The 15,862-nt window shown below is 42.4% G+C and overlaps 2 long non-coding RNA genes across 3 annotated transcripts in view; one reads left to right on the plus strand and one right to left on the minus strand.

Annotated features, from left to right (window-relative positions):
- Window positions 1-15,862, plus strand: part of LOC137538174 (uncharacterized) — a 170,172-nt gene that overhangs the window by 140,142 nt on the left and 14,168 nt on the right. The window lies entirely within an intron of this gene.
- Window positions 15,281-15,862, minus strand: part of LOC137538173 (uncharacterized) — a 42,811-nt gene continuing 42,229 nt past the window's right edge. For both annotated transcript variants that reach the window (XR_011024698.1, XR_011024697.1), the window contains one exon: window positions 15,281-15,382. This is a non-coding gene — a long non-coding RNA (uncharacterized lncRNA). The remainder of the gene's footprint in view (window positions 15,383-15,862) is intronic.

The following is a 15,862-nucleotide window of genomic DNA, read 5'->3' on the forward strand; positions in this document are numbered from 1 at the left end:
GCTTAACTCTGAACTGGGTGCTGGCTGTTTGCTTGGCTGGGTGCTGACAGTGCTGGGCTCTGGGCTGGGTTCTGTGCTGGCTGTGTGCTTTGCTGGGCTGGGTGCTTTGTGCTGGGCTTGTTGCTGGGCTGCCTGGAAGGGCTGGTTGCTCACAGACCTCAGATCCGCAGTGACCGAAGAGAGACATAGAGCGGACACTTCCTGTCTGGTTTGGTTCACATGCAGGAAGTTATTAATAATGGCAATTCCGCATGAGTTTAGATGGCAAGTGTGCACTCTCGGTCACTCACTGGTCACCGCTGAACTCATGACTTACAGGCAGCGGGGCCGGGGGACTGGGAGGGCACTGGTTGCGCGGGGTGGGGGACGGGCAGGCATCGAGCTCCTGGTACGAGCCATGTCTGCAACCCTCTAGTTACCACCTCTTCCAAGCCTGGGGCATCCTGGGAATCTGCAAAGCATTAGTGATGGCAATGGGCTACAGGGTGTATGCCCACAGAGGCGGCTCTAATTATGATTACATGAAATTTTACGTTAATTTTCTCAATTACAGCTATACAAAATTGATTTGTTAATCAGGTTTACCGAGGTAGACGGATATAGTAATGCCTCTGATCAGAGCCCTAAGGGGTTAACAAGACTTTGGACTGTGTGATGTCAGTGATCAGCTGACTTGTCAGCTGGCAAGATGGAGGTGGTCCAGTTTAGGGTGTGGTGGTTAGAAGTATGTATTTATTCACTGTGTGCCATTCAATGTATGTACACCTGATGAAAGGGATATGCCCCAAAACATGTCGTGTATTACTGGGATTTGATAAAACGCAAGTTTAAAGCCAATTGAGTGCCTCCTTCGTATTTACTACATTGAACCGTGTAGAGTGGTGACCCACAGAGGGATTGTGCACTGGCAACATAGACCTGACTAGGCCTATTCCACAGGGACTCGCTGCAGTTTGCTTGTTGTGATTACTATACAAAATTAAGATTTGGACATTCAACTGATTTTGTTTAATCCATTCGCAATTTTCATGTAATTTTTGCTTAATTTGCTGCCTTAGCAATTAATAGCAAAGCCCCCATACTATTGTCCCCAAAATTGATGCGTATGTTAAGGAAATTAGTGGGAATAATAGTAAGGATAATAGTGGGAAGGAGTTAAAAAAATAATTTTCAAATAGACTTTGTAGTTTTCCCACAAAATGGATTTTAAAAATGTAAAGGAAAAATGGCTCGCTAAAACCGCCGCTCCTCATTGTTTCCTGGGTCCCACGCATGATCAGAGCTGGCCGGCGTGACCCAGGCTTCTCTCCCCAGCCACCGGTATCCCCTTCACCTCCTCGCTCTTCTTTCGGGATCCCGGTGGCCAATCAGCAGCGAAGCGTCAAATGCGTACGTCATGACCTCATTGGGGGCGGGGGCAGCACAAAAATTTTAAATGGACCTGGACTTTTGCACAGGGTAGAAGGAAAACATAGAGAAATGTGCCCTGTGTGTATAGCCTGTCTGATCCCCCCATCTGGACCCCGATCTGCTGCACAGGACAGAAGAAAACATAGAGATGAACCCGGAATTTATATAGAGAGTTTAGCCTGTCTGATCCCCCCATCTGGACCTCAATCGGCTGTACAGGACAAAAGTTATCAGAGAGAAATGCTACCTGCATGTATATATAGAGCTTAGCCTGTCTAATTCCTCCTCATTTGTCTCTAATCACAAGTTGTAATTTGATCTCTCCCCTATGTCACCTGACTGCCATTTTTGTCATGGAAGTCAGGTAACATAGGGGAGAGATCAAATTACAACTTGTGATTAAAGACAAATGTACCAAATTGTTAGCAATATAGCCATTTAGTTCATAACTGCTTCTGAGCTAAGTGCTTCTGCCTTACTGTTTGTTACCGATTTTTGCCTGGATTTTGACTACTCTCTGCCTGCAACCTGCACCGCCCTCTGCCTGGATTTTGACTATTCTTTGCCGGCTGCCTGCACCGACTTCTGCCTGGATTTTGACCACTCTCTGCCTGTCGCCTGTACTGACCTCTGCCTGGAATTTGACTATTCTCTGCCTGCCGCCTGTACTGACCTCTGCCTGGATTTTGACAATTCTCTGCCTGCCGTCTGTACTGACCTCTGCCGGGATTTCGACTACTCTGTGCCTGCCGCCTAAGACTGATAGCAAAGGAAATAAAGTCCGAAAGGAATCACGCTTCTACAGCCCCGATTGTGATGTCGCTCTTGTGTCATTCCCTGTTAGAGATGGCCCGAACGGTTCATCGGTGAACTTGTTCGCGCGAATCTCAGTGGTTCACAAAATTGCTGCGAAACACGATCTTTTTTCAAAAAAGTTTGTGTTCGCATTTTTCCCATAGACTTTAATGGTGCCGACTTTAACGGTTAATAGCTAATCCCCATTACATACTATAAACACTGAATTTGCAGGGTATGTAAACAGGGACAGTGGGTATAAGAGGAAAACATTTTTTCAAAAAGACCTTATAGTTTTTGAGAAAATGGATTTTAAAATTCTCCTTCTGACTGTGGGAAAATTAAACGCCCGCCGACTTTAGCGGTTAATAGCAAAGTCCGCTTACATAGTAGAAACACCAAATATGCAGGGTATGTAGAGGGGGACAGTGACTACAAGAGGAAAATAAAGACCTTATACTTTTTGAGAAAATCGATTTTAAAATGTCAAAGAAAAATAGTATACATTTAAATTAAAAGCCAGTTCTTAGGGAAACAATTCCCGTCGACTTTAGCAGTTAATAGCAAAGGCCCCTTACAGCCTAGCAACACCAAATTTGCAGATTATTTTAAAAAGATAGTGGGAAACAATATTTTACAAAAATGTTTTTGTTTTTTATTAATTTTTTTGTTCTGTTCAGAGTGTGGGAAATTTTCCCCAAAAAATGATGTGGGGTCTCCCCTACCAAGCTATCTGTTGCCCCTTGTCCCCCATGCAGGCTTGGATAGCTAGAATGTGAAGCCATGGACACATGGGGCTTTGCACCCTGACCTATACCAGCCTGCATGGTCCATGGCATGGGGGGGTCCGGGGGATAGGGACAAAACAAAGTTAATAAAAAAAATAAATAAAATGTTTTGTTTTTTTTAAATATTGTTTCCCACTATCTTTTTAACATATCCTGCAAATTTGGTGTTGCTAGGATGTAAGGGGCCTTTGCTATTAACTGCTAAAGTCGTCGGGAATTGTTTACCTAAGAACTGTTATTTAATTTAAATGTATACTATTTTTCTTTGACATTTTAAAATTGATTTTCTCAAAAAGTATAAGGTCTTTTTGAAAAATAAAATTCCTCTTGTAGTCACTGTCTCCCTCTACATACCCTGCAAATTTGGTGTTTCTACTATGTAAGGGGACTTTGCTATTAACCGCTTAAGTCAGAAGGAGAATTTTAAAATCGATTTTCTCAAAAACTATAAGGTCTTTTTGAAAAAAACAAGTTTCCTCTTGTACTCACTGACCCCCTCCAGGTGTTAGACCCCTTGAAACATCTTTTCCATCACTTTTGTGGCCAGAAACAGTGTTTGTATTTTTCAAAGTTCCCATTGAAGTCTTTTGCGGTTCGCATGGTTCGTGCGAACACGAACTTTTGCGGAGGTTCGCATTCGAGGTTCACGAACCCAAAATCAGAGGTTCGAGCCATCTCTATTCCCTGTTTCAAAATATACCAGGAGGTGTTAGGTATATATGTACATACTGTATAGTCTAGTGCTTTATTTGTACAGTTTCACTATTTTTTACGCTTATTCATAAATGTAATTATTTCAACAACTTTATGTTCCAGTCTATTATTTGTATTCAGGATGTCTACCAGGCCTTTATTCTGATATATTTTGGTAAGTTAAGACTTAAAGGGAACCTAAACTGAGAGGGATATGGATGTTTCCTTTTAAACAATACCTGTTGCTTGGCAGTTCTGCTGTTCTCTGTAGCTGCAGTAGTGGCAGAATCACACACCTGAAACAAGCATGCAGCTAATCCAGTCTGACTTCAGTCAGAGCACCTGATCTGCATGCTTGTTCAGGGGCTGTGGCTGAAAGTATTAATGACACAGGATCAGCAGGAGAGTAAGGCTACTGGTATTATTTTAACCACTTTAGGATCCTTGGTACGCATATCTTCGCCCCTTTAAACTTCACGTGCGGATCAGGGGCGTAGATATGCGTACTGCTGCCTTACCGTCGCGTTCACGATCCCCGCGCTGTTTTCCGCCGATCCACCGTCGCAGCCCCCTCCATCTGTGATCAGGATGTGAGAATCTTTTGATTCTCAATCCCAATCACCGGTTCCGTGTCTTCGGAGAGCTTAAAAACGTCCCATAAGCTCTCAGACCCGACACTTCCGTTTTCGGCTGTGTTCTATTATTAGAAACACGGTCTCAATAGCACCATCTTGTGGCCAAAAAGTAAAATACACCTATTTATGCCACTATACTATTTTCCATAGAAAGTTTATTATTATTTTTGTTTTTATTATTACTTTTAACCCCTTCCATCCCTGCCCCACAGTTACAGAAATAAAACACTTGTTAAAAAAAAATTAAAAAAATTACAGTTAATTTTTTTACATAAATAGTTACCTTAGGGACTTTTGTAATACGGATGTCATGAGAGTATATTTTTTCAAAAAAAGTTCTTGTAATAAGTGAAAAAGTATTAAAAATCCCTAAATGGAAAAATGCTCCTTCATTTCCAGTTAAAATATTATCACCATACATTGTACTAGGGACACAATTTAAACGTTGTAATAAACCGGACAAATGGGCAAATAAGATGTGTGGGTTTTATGTACCAAAGCACATTTTATTTTAAAACTATAATGGCTGAAAACTGAGAAATAATCATTTTTTTCTTTTTTTCCTTATTATTCCCTTTACAATGCATATAAAATAAAATAATTCAGAGCAAAAACTACCACCCAAAGAAAGCATAATTTGTGGCGAAAAAAACAATATATAGATCATTTCAGTGTGATAAGTAACAATAAAGTTATCGCTGAATGAATGGGAGGAGCGCTGAAATGTGAAAGTTGTTTTGGTTTTTAATGGGAAAAACCTGTGATCCTGAAGTGGTTAAAAGGAAAAATCCATATCCTTCTCAGTTTAGGTTCCCTTCAAGAATTGGATGCCTAAATTCTTGAAAAAAATGTACCGCTTTTAGACCCACATATCAAGGCAGAAATGCACCGCCAGGGAGATAAAACTGTAATTTTTCTGGGTTAAAAAAACATTTTTTTCTTTGCATTTTTAAAATTGATTTGACGTGTTCCCACTATTCTCCTTAACATACGTAGCAATTTTGGTGACAAGGGCATGTATTAGGGCTTTGCTATTGACTGCTAAAATCGGCACAAAATTACAAGAAAATTACAGGAAATTGCAAAATTACAGTTCCTGATTACAAACAAAATTCTGATTTTTCCTGAAATTTTGGATTGCGATTTCACATCGTAATTGTGAATGCAAAGTTTGTGCTCATCCCTAGACGGCTCTGCATGCCAACTCAGGGACACCACTGCTAATCTAGGGCTGTATTGTGTCATACTCCGCATTTCCCCATTATATTAATCCCCATTCAATTGCTGGGGCTTTCTAGTTATATATTTTTACACCAGTCCTTAGCCCATCCACTGTGTTATTTGGTTCCTTGTTAATGACCAGTTAATCAACGGTATACACCATTTGTCACTTGTCAGGGTTACATAACAATGGTTTGATATGCAAAAGTGTGAAGCTACACATAAAGGCATCTTAGATGACATCATCATCTGTTCTCTAATTACAGCCTGTTTGTTCTTTTATAGTAATTATTCAGGGCTGTGGGTGACTGCTTTGAGCTGTGTACTCCTACTCTTAGCAACTTGTTGCCTCTTTGGTAGGAAATCACTTCCATTTTCAATTTCAGTTATCCTCTGAACATCTTAAAAAATTGCAATCTGAACTGTCAGAACTGAAACAAGACTATACAGTGGTTTGCAAAAGTACAGCTGCTCTGTGACGGCCTCAGAGGTTGTCTAAGAGAATATTGAGAGCAACAGCACCATGAAGTTCAAAGAACACACTAGACAGGTCAGGGATGAAGTTATCGAGAAATTTAAAGCAGGCTTAGGCTACAAAAAAATTTCTAAAGCCTTGAACATCCCACGGAGCACTGTTCAAGCGATCATTCAGAAATGGATGGAGTATGGCACAACTGTAAGCCTACCAAGACAAGGCCGTCCACCTAAACTCACAGGCCGAACAAGGAGAGCGCTGATCAGAAATGCAGTCAAGAGGCCCATGGTGACTCTGGACGAGTTGCAGAGATCTAAGGCTCAGGTGGGGGATTCTGTCCATAGGACAGCTATTAGTCATGCACTGCACAAAGTTGGCCTTTATGGAAGAATGGCAAAAAGAAAGCCATTGTTAACAGAAAAGCATAAGAAGTCCTGTTTTCAGTTTGCCACAAGCCATGTGGGGGACACAGCAAACATGTGGAAGAAGGGGCTCTGGTCAGATGAGGCCAAAATGGAACTTTTTGGCCAAAATGCAAAACGCTATATGTGGCGGAAAACTAACACTGCACATCACTCTGAACACACAGTCCCCACTGTCAAATATGGTGGTGGAGGCATCATGCTCTGGGGGTGATTCTCTTCAGCAGGGACAAGGAAGCTGGTCAGAGTTGATGGGAAGATGGATGGAGCCAAATACAGGGCGATCTCGGAAGAAACCCTCTTGGAGTCTGCAAAAGTCTTGAGACTGGGGCTGAGATTCACCTTCCAGCAGGACAATGACCCTAAACATAAAGCCAGGGCAACAATGAAATGGTTTAAACCAAAACATATCCATGTGTTAGAATGGCCCAGTCAAAGTCCAGATCTAAATTCAATCGAGAATCTGTGGCAAGATCTGAAAACTGCTGTTCACAAACGTTGTCCATCTAATCTGACCGAGCTGGAGCTGTTTTGCAAAGAAGAATGGACAAGGATTTCAGTCTTTAGATGTGCAAAGCTGGTAGGGACATACCCTAAAAGACTGGCAGCTGTAATTGCAGCAAAAGGTGGTTCTACAAAGTATTGACTCAGGGGGCTGAATAATTACACACACCCCACTTTGCAGTTGTTGTTTTGTTTTTGTTTTTTTGGAATCCTGTATAATTTTCGTTCCACTTCTCTTGTATACACCACTTTGTATTGGTCTTTCCAATTCCAATAAAATTGATTCATGTTTGTGGCAGTAATATGACAAGATGTGGAAAACTTCAAGGGGGCCGAATACCTTTGCAAACCACTGTATATAGCTTATAGGTGGGCAACATGGTGGTGTAGTGGTTAGCTCTCTCACCTTACAGCGCTGGGTCCCTAATTTGAATCCCAGCCAGAGCACTGTGCACAGAGTTTGGTTTGTATGTTCTCCCCGTGTCTGCGTGGGTTTCCTCTGGGCACTCTGGTTTCCTCCCACATCCCAAAAACATACAGATAAGTTAATTGGCTTCCCTCTAAATTGGTTCTAGGCTATGATACATACACTACACGATACATACATACACAATATAATCCCTATCAAAGTGACAAGAAAGTATACTCTGTACAGCGCTGCGGAAGATGTTGGAGCTATATAAATACTAAATAACAATAGGTGCAATAGGTGCATGTGTGTGTTATAAAAGTACAAGGTACCTTTTTTGGGTTGGTCTTAAAATGGACCTGAACTCTTGCACAGGACAGAAGGAAAACATAGAGAAATGCATCCTGTATGTATTTAGAGAGTTTAGTCTGTCTAATTAACCCTCATCTGTGTCTAATCACAAGTTGTGATGTGATCTCTCCCCTGTGCCACCTGACTGCCACAGCAGATAAGCTAATTTGAAAGCACAGGATGTTAACAAAATGTCTTCTTCCATGAAAGCAGAAAGTAGAAACAGTGCAGAATTATACTAGGCTTTGTATCAGCTGTAACAAAGAAACATTTTTCTGTAAAGGTTATTATGTTGCTGCTTATATTTTAGAGCAGAGAGGAAGTTCTGAGTTCAGGTCTGCTTTATTAAATGGACCATGAGTTTTGGCCCTTTTTCTTGTCAGTGCGTAACCCACATGGCTAGACAATGGGCTGCTTTTGTTGACGTCTCTGGGGTGGAGAAAAAGGAGCTATACATATATATATTTTTTTAATTTTAAATAAAAAATACCTCATAACATTTCTTAATAAAATACATAGTTATAAAGCAGTATCTTCTGCTGTTTGCTGATGATGATTGCATCTTTTCCAGTGCAGAGTAAGCAAATAGCCAAATAAGTCCATGATAGGACATCACAGATCTACATGAAATCTCCAGTGTACACTTCTCTTGTGAATAATATAATTGTGATATACTAACATCGTTAGTACCAGTGGCGTAGCTAAGGAGCTGTGGGCTTCAGTGCAAGTTTTACATGGGGCCCCCCAAGCACTCTATACATAACAATTGATACGGTGCACCAAAACCTGCCAATGACAACTACAGTGTCCGAAGTGCAAGAAGGGGATGGGGAACAGCTTGTTAATGACAACCACTATTCAAAGTATCTATAGAAGTGATTATTATGAGCACAGGACCAATAGATCACTAATACTGCAGTTGAGTGAGGGCCCCTCGGGGCCCCTCTGGCCCAAGGGCCCGATGCGGCTGCAACCTCTGCACCCCCTATTGCTACGCCCCTAGTTAGTACAGTATATCAGACTTAGTGCCTCATACTTGTCTTTAATTTCAGCTGCAGAGGAAAAAAATGCAAAGGGTTTACTTTCCCCACTTCAAGAGTAGACACATCTAATGGCAGCTTGAAGAAGGTTCCTTATCTATGACCATCAGATCTGTTGCAGAGAAGTAACATCCATACATTTGTTACTGGGGCTACAAGTGCCACTGAGGGAGCGATCTGTGTATGTAGCTTCAGAAAAGAGCGTGGTGAACACCTGTGTTTTGCTCCTTAGAAAAGTGGAAGCCAGATGCTGTACAGCTCATCTGCAGGGGAAATGTCACAGTCTGCACTATGCTGACAGAACAGCTTTCTTCATGGTAGGTCTCCTGCTTTCTCCATCTCCCTTTGCCGTTTTGCCTCTCATATTTTCTTTTATTTTTTTAATCTGTTTCTGGCTTTTTATTTATCCTCCCTGGCAGTTTTATTCCTTCTGATTTTAGGATCTATAAGCGGTACAATTGTTTCATGTGCGTTTATACCCTAAAATCGTGAAAAAAAATTATGCCAGCAGAGAGTCTGCAGCAGCCTCAGCACTTAATCACCTCCCTGGGCTCCAGCATTGCAGTTTTCCCTCCGTCCTCCGGGTGGCACTGCAACCCTAAATTGAGCTTTCCAGCTGTAGTCATGATGACAGACTGCAATCTCACCAGGGGAAGCAGAGCCTCGGAGGAGTGGAAGTAGAATGGCGGGCGACGTCGGGATCCCCCGGAAGGTGAGTTGAAACGCCCGCTGCGCACATTGGGTTAAAAATTTGGGGAAGCACCCAACTGAACTGTGATAGTGGGAGCTATAGTTACTATACAAAAACATAAAAAGAGATGCCTTACCTCCAAATGAAGACTCACTCAGATGGAAATAAGGAGTCTTTATTATAAAACGGATATACTGTAGACAACGCGTTTCACGGGTCTCAGCCAGCTTCCTCAGGTCAATACAAACAAATAACTGCTTAGGCACAGCGCTGCTCCTGCTGCAAGGACTGCTCAGCTCGCTTCAGCTACTGCTGGCGAGCCACAAAACTGCACTTTGGCTGTGGCTCGGCATCTCCGAATGAAGACTCACTCCATCTGAGTGAGTCTTCATTTGGAGGTAAGACACCTCTTTTTTTTATTAATGTATAGTAACTATAGCACCCACCATTACAGTTCAATTGGGCGCCTCCCCAAACTGTCAACCCAGTTGTAATCTTACACCTCCAACAGAGGTGTTAGCCCCCCTACTTGTGCATGGAGTTCACAAGTAGAAAGGTCCACAGGAGGAGAGCAACCACCCAGTTCCAGAAGGATTCCGGGATACCGAGCGGGAACGGTTATTTTCCGCATGTCTATATGATGGTTGCAGGACTGCAATCCATGCTTGTGAGTACATACTACCCACAATCCCCTACTGATTTGTTCATTTAACGATACTGCACTATTGGGCTCTCGGTCCCTCCCTCTCTACAGGCCAAAGGATCTCCACTCCCCTTGTGAAGGGATTTCCAGAGACATGGACCAAAACTATGCTGCGCACATTGCTCTGCATAGAGCCTTCGCGGCTACCCTGAGTGCAGGTCGGGGTTACCGCCAAGGAGGTTAAAGAGTATCCAAGGTGGGACAAACATATAATCTGCAGCAGCTTTCCACTCTAAGTAAAATGATCAGTTTGTCACCATCCTTTGGTGCTCCCGTTGTCATACTGGTCTCGAAGATACCAGTTTTTTAATCGAAAATGGCCACAGCTCCAAAAGTACATCTGGGTCATGGCATGTCTAGCTCCTCCAGTGCATCTCAACTCTCTGCTTATGAGCCTTGAAAGCAAGCACAGAGAGGTTGGGAAAAGGGCACTCCAGATGCAGGAGTGGGCATAATGCAGGAGTGCCCTTCCTGCAAAGAACGCCCCTTCCTGTTCCAAGCTACTGACAACCTGCTTGTTGGCAATTTCAGGGGGTATGCATGGGACCAGAGGGGATGGAGAGTGGCACAGAGAGGACATAGAGGTATGTCATTGGGAAGGGAACATTCCTATGTGTCTATTTACAGTATTAGGTAATATTTGCCTCGGGTACACTTTTAAGCATATATGGCAAGAAGACGTACTGACTGAGCAACACTTATCTGCTTTCAAGTATTTTCCACTGCCTCATCACATTGACTGGGATTACCTTCTCAGCTTGAAATATTACCAATCGGGTCATGACATACTGGCAGTTCAAACTGCCTAAATGTAGCATCTCGTTTACTGATTACTAGGAATTGGAGAAATATGTTACTCTGTCGTTGGTGAAGATGAGTAAAAGTAAAAAAATGGGAGCGTCTAGTAATGCAATATCCTTAATGGTGTTCCACCATACCCTCCATAATCTTCTTCCAACCAACGAGTATGTATTTCACAGTAGCAGTCAAGAAACCAAATCGAACAAATCAGATCCAATCTCTTTATTCATGCAAAACATTTTCAAAACTTTTTGCATAAATAAAGAGGTTGGATCTGATTTTTCTGAATTGGTTTCTTGACTGCCTCTGTGAAATACATACCCTTTGATAGCAAAGAAGATTAGTGAATATGAGTCGGCTATAATCCAGCTAAATGAATTAATTACCTGGGACAGGTAAAGATTAGGTGTTAGGACAGAGTTAACGTTTGGGAGACACTGAGATTAAAGGGAACCTTAAAGTGAACCCTAAGCCAGAAAAAAAATGAGTTTTACTCACCTGGGGCTTCTACCAGCCCCCTGCAGCAATCCTGTGCCCTCGCAGCCACTCCCTAATCCTCTGGTCCCCCACTGCCAGCTAGTTTCGTGTTTGCTGACAGGCCCGTCAGGACTGGCCACGCGTATCTTTTTCTGCATTCCCGACTGTAATTAGTGCTATTAAGGACCGTAAGGCGTACAAAAATATGCGTTGCCGCATATCCACGCGTAGGTAATGCGGCAACGCGTATTTTTGTTTGCGTTGCGGTCCTTAATAGTGCTAATTACAGTCGGGAATGCGAAAAAATATATGCATGGCCAGTCCTGACGGGCCTGTCGGCAAAAACGAAACTAGCTGGCAGCGGGGGACCAGAGGATTAGTGAGTGGCTGCGAGGGCACAGGATTGCTGCAGGGGGCTGGTAGAAGCCCTAGGTGAGTAAAACTCATATTTTTTTTCTGGCTTAAGGTTCACTTTAAATGAGAGGGATATTGATGTTTCCTTTTAAACAATACCAGTTGCCTGGCAGCCAGGCTCATCTCTGGCTGCAGTAGTGGCTGAATCACACAAATGAAACAATCATGCAGCTAATCCAGTCTGACTTGTCAGAGCACCTGATCTCCATGCTTGTTGAGGGGATGTGGCTAAAAGTATTACAAGCACAGGATCAGCAGGAGAGTCAGATAACTGGTATTATTTTAAAAGGAAAAATACATATTCTTCTCAGTTTATGTTCCCTTTAACCACAGCAAACTTCATCCCCATTAACCAGCCAACTTCAGGATATAAATCATATTGTACATTATAAAGTTTGTGGCTGTCAAACCCATGCCAAGGCAAATTTAACCACTTCAGCCTACAGTGTCAAAAATCGTATGCGTCCGAGCAACGTTCACCTCCCATTCATTCGCCAATAACTTTATCGCTACTTATCACAATTAATTGATCTATATCTTGTTTTTTCCACCACTAATTAGGCTTTCTTTAGGTAGTACATTTTGCTAAGAATTATTTTTTTTCTAAATCCATTTTTACAGGAAGATTAAGAAAGAAATGGAAAAAATCATTATTTCTCAGATTTTGGCCATTATAGTTTAAAATGAATACACGCTACCATAATTAAAACTCATGTATTTTATTTGCCCATTTGTCCCGTTATTACACCGTTTAAATTATGTCCCTATCACAATTTAATATATTTTATTTAGAAATAAAGGTGCATTTTTTCAATTTGCGTCCATCACTATTTACAAGCTTATAATTTTAAAAAATATAAAAAGATACTCTCTTGACATGTATATTTAAAAAGTGTAGACGCTTAGGTAACTATTTATGTTGGGTTTTTTTTAATTGTCATTTTATTTATTTATTTATTTTTAAAAAATGTATTTGGGTAATTTTTGGTGTGGGAGGGAAATAGTTTTAAATGTAAAATAATGTAATGTAATGTAAAAAATGTATGTGGGTGGAGTTTACTATTTGGCCACAAGATGGCCACAGTCAAAAAAGTCCTGCAGTGTACGATCACGCTACCAGGAACTACAAGGAGGCTGTGAAACTTTTTTTTTTGCAGAAATACCACGGTCTCTGTTTAGAGAGCGTCGGTTTTTCTGCTGGGGACTTAGATCTGTGAATGGGAATTATATTCCCATTCACTGATCGGGGGTAACGGCAGGCAGTGGGAGCGCGCGCGCCTCAGGCAGCGGCAGCTGCACAGTCTATCTGGACTGATATATCCGTCCAGCAGAGCCGGATTAAGGCTAAATGGGGCCCTAAGCAAAGTAACTGATTTGGGCCCCCCATCATGTCGGAATCGAATCAGAAGATGCAGCTGCACAGCAACATGCCGCACACATCGGGGCAGCCGAGCTACTGGTTGCTATGGGCAACAGCCCGCTTTCCTCTGTGGGTGCACAATGCAGGGAATAGCAGCGGCAAAATGCAGAGTGAGAGATGAATGGCTGGGACATTTGCACTCAGGGGCTGGGGCACCCCTGTGAAGAGGGCGCCAGATATCACAGCAGCAGCACTTTCCCCCTGCATCTCCAGCCTGGCAATAGCAGAAAGCTCTGTACACCACCAAACCGGAAGCCGTTCCCCAGACAGGATTAAATAACCACCCCCACCACCGAACAACCGATTTCCTCCCAAACTAGACAGCCACCATGCAGCCTCCATCCCAGTGAATACGATAGTCCAGCAGAGAAGGCAGCCACAGCGGGGGAGAATGACAGCACCAGATGACTCACATTCACCTATTGCGATCCAAGCAATAGAGGTCCTGTCATCCGGAGCCCATCTGTCTCCTCTAGAGTGCTGCCACTCTGTTACTACTACTATTACTACTTCCTACTTCCTGTCTGATCTGAGAATTAGGAAGTTCAGAGCGAGCGGCTGCACTGTAGAAGAGACAGATGGGTTTCAGATGACAGGATCTCTATCGCTTGGATCATGGATAGGTGAGTGAGCGTTTGCCATCTGCTGCTATCATTCTTGCTGCAGCTGTGGTTCTCTGTGGGAACGGAGGGAGGAGTGGGCAGTGGCAGAGCGCAGAGTAGCAGGAGGGGGACCTAGGAGGAGAGCCTGGCTCTGAAGACAATCAGCAGCGCACGGCATCATTTGACAAGACAAGACAAATAACATTTATATTGCGCTTTTCTCCTGGCGGACTCAAAGCGCCAGAGCTGCAGCCACTAGGACGCACCCTATAGGCAGTAGCAGTGTTAGAGAGACTTGCCTAAGGTCTCCTACTGAATAGGTGCTGGCTTACTGAACAGGCAGAGCCGAGATTCAAACCCTGGTCTCCTGTGTCAGAGGCAGAGCCCTTAAAGGGACTCCGAGCAGGGCCTGTGGGTATGCCTTTATGCATACCCACAACTAATGAATTACATCCTCACACCTACCAGCATGATGTTTGTAATTATATCCCCCTGGGTTCCTTATATTTCATTGCATTGTGCTGAATCGAGCTGCTGACTTGGAGAAAAGTCGTCCTGTGGCCGCGATTTCGATCGCGAAAATAGCGAAAACTAAAAGCATTAGGGTGGCCGTTTCGATATCATTGGAAAGAGGAGAAAGAGAGCTTTAAAATGATATGCATCTTTCCATAGTTACTACGCTGCTCAGAGTCCCTTTAACCATTATACCATCCAGCCACCGCTGACAGGATGGGGAGGGCTGGTTTATGTGCTGATGGGGCCCCTTTGACTCTGAATGGGGGCCCCAAGCAACTGCTTTTGTTGCCTGGTCAGTAATCCGGCCCTGCCGTCCAGATAGACTTAAGTGGTTAATCCCTCCTCTTGACAGCAATATAGTAATTAAAAGTTTCATAGGTCATTATTTCTCTGTGTGGGAACTGAATGAACACCAGTAATAAAAGTGTTTTGTTAATTATAGTTTCAACTTCATATGTATATTTACACCCCTTAAAACCAAAATAAAAATATGGAACTCTAGGGCTATTAAGGACTAGATCTATGGATAGAATTACTTATCAGCATGGTGGCGTAGTGGTTGACACTCTCCCTTGCAGTGCAAGATCCCTGGTATGAATCCCAGCCAGGGTACTATCTGCACAGAGTTTGTATGTTCTCCCCATGTTTGTTTGGGTTTCCTCCGGGCACTCCAGTTTCCACACACATCCCAAAAACATACAGATAAGTTAATTGGCTTCCCCTAAATTGACCCTAGACTACGATACGTAAACTATGTGATACATACATAGACATATGACTATGGTAGGTATTAGATTGTGAACCCCTCTAAGGGACAGCTAAGTGAAAAGGCAATATATACTCTGTACAGTGCAGCAGAAGATATTGGTTCTATATAAAATACTAAATAAAAACAATTATCTTATTATATGAGTTTAATTTCCACTTCAGGTTTGCTTTTAACACCATCACTCCTTCTTCTTTCCTATATGCTGGGCTGCCTTTTTCACTTGATTTTTGTTCTGTTCTAAACCATCTGGAAAAGAAATGGAGAAACATTATAGGCGTACTTTACTTTTTCTTAGTTTTTTTCTAGGTTTTGCATTTTTTACTATTTTTTTTTTTATTTTATTTTCCTTTTGAAATCATAAGAGTTTAATTAAATACTGTAATATTCCTCTAAATAATGTGCAGACATTGCATTATTGGGATGTTTGTAGTGAAACGACTGTTCAAAAAAAACCCCAACCTCTCCTGTCTCCCCTGTCCTATTTACATTGGAACCTTTTTACAAGCCGTAGCGTGCACATTGCTAAGGAGGTGGATAGTCTACTAACTCTGCAGGTGTAAACATTGATGCTTTACAGATATCTGCCTCATGTTACATCACAGCTTGTAACTCCAAGCTCCAATTTAACTTAGCAATTTTACATCCTCCCTGAAGAAAAAAAGCACCAACCTTTTACCCCCATAAAATTATTTTGCAACATAAAATTAGAAACACCTCTTCTTTTTT

This window comes from Hyperolius riggenbachi, chromosome 11 (assembly GCF_040937935.1).
Source record: "Hyperolius riggenbachi isolate aHypRig1 chromosome 11, aHypRig1.pri, whole genome shotgun sequence".
Lineage (NCBI taxonomy): Eukaryota > Metazoa > Chordata > Amphibia > Anura > Hyperoliidae > Hyperolius > Hyperolius riggenbachi.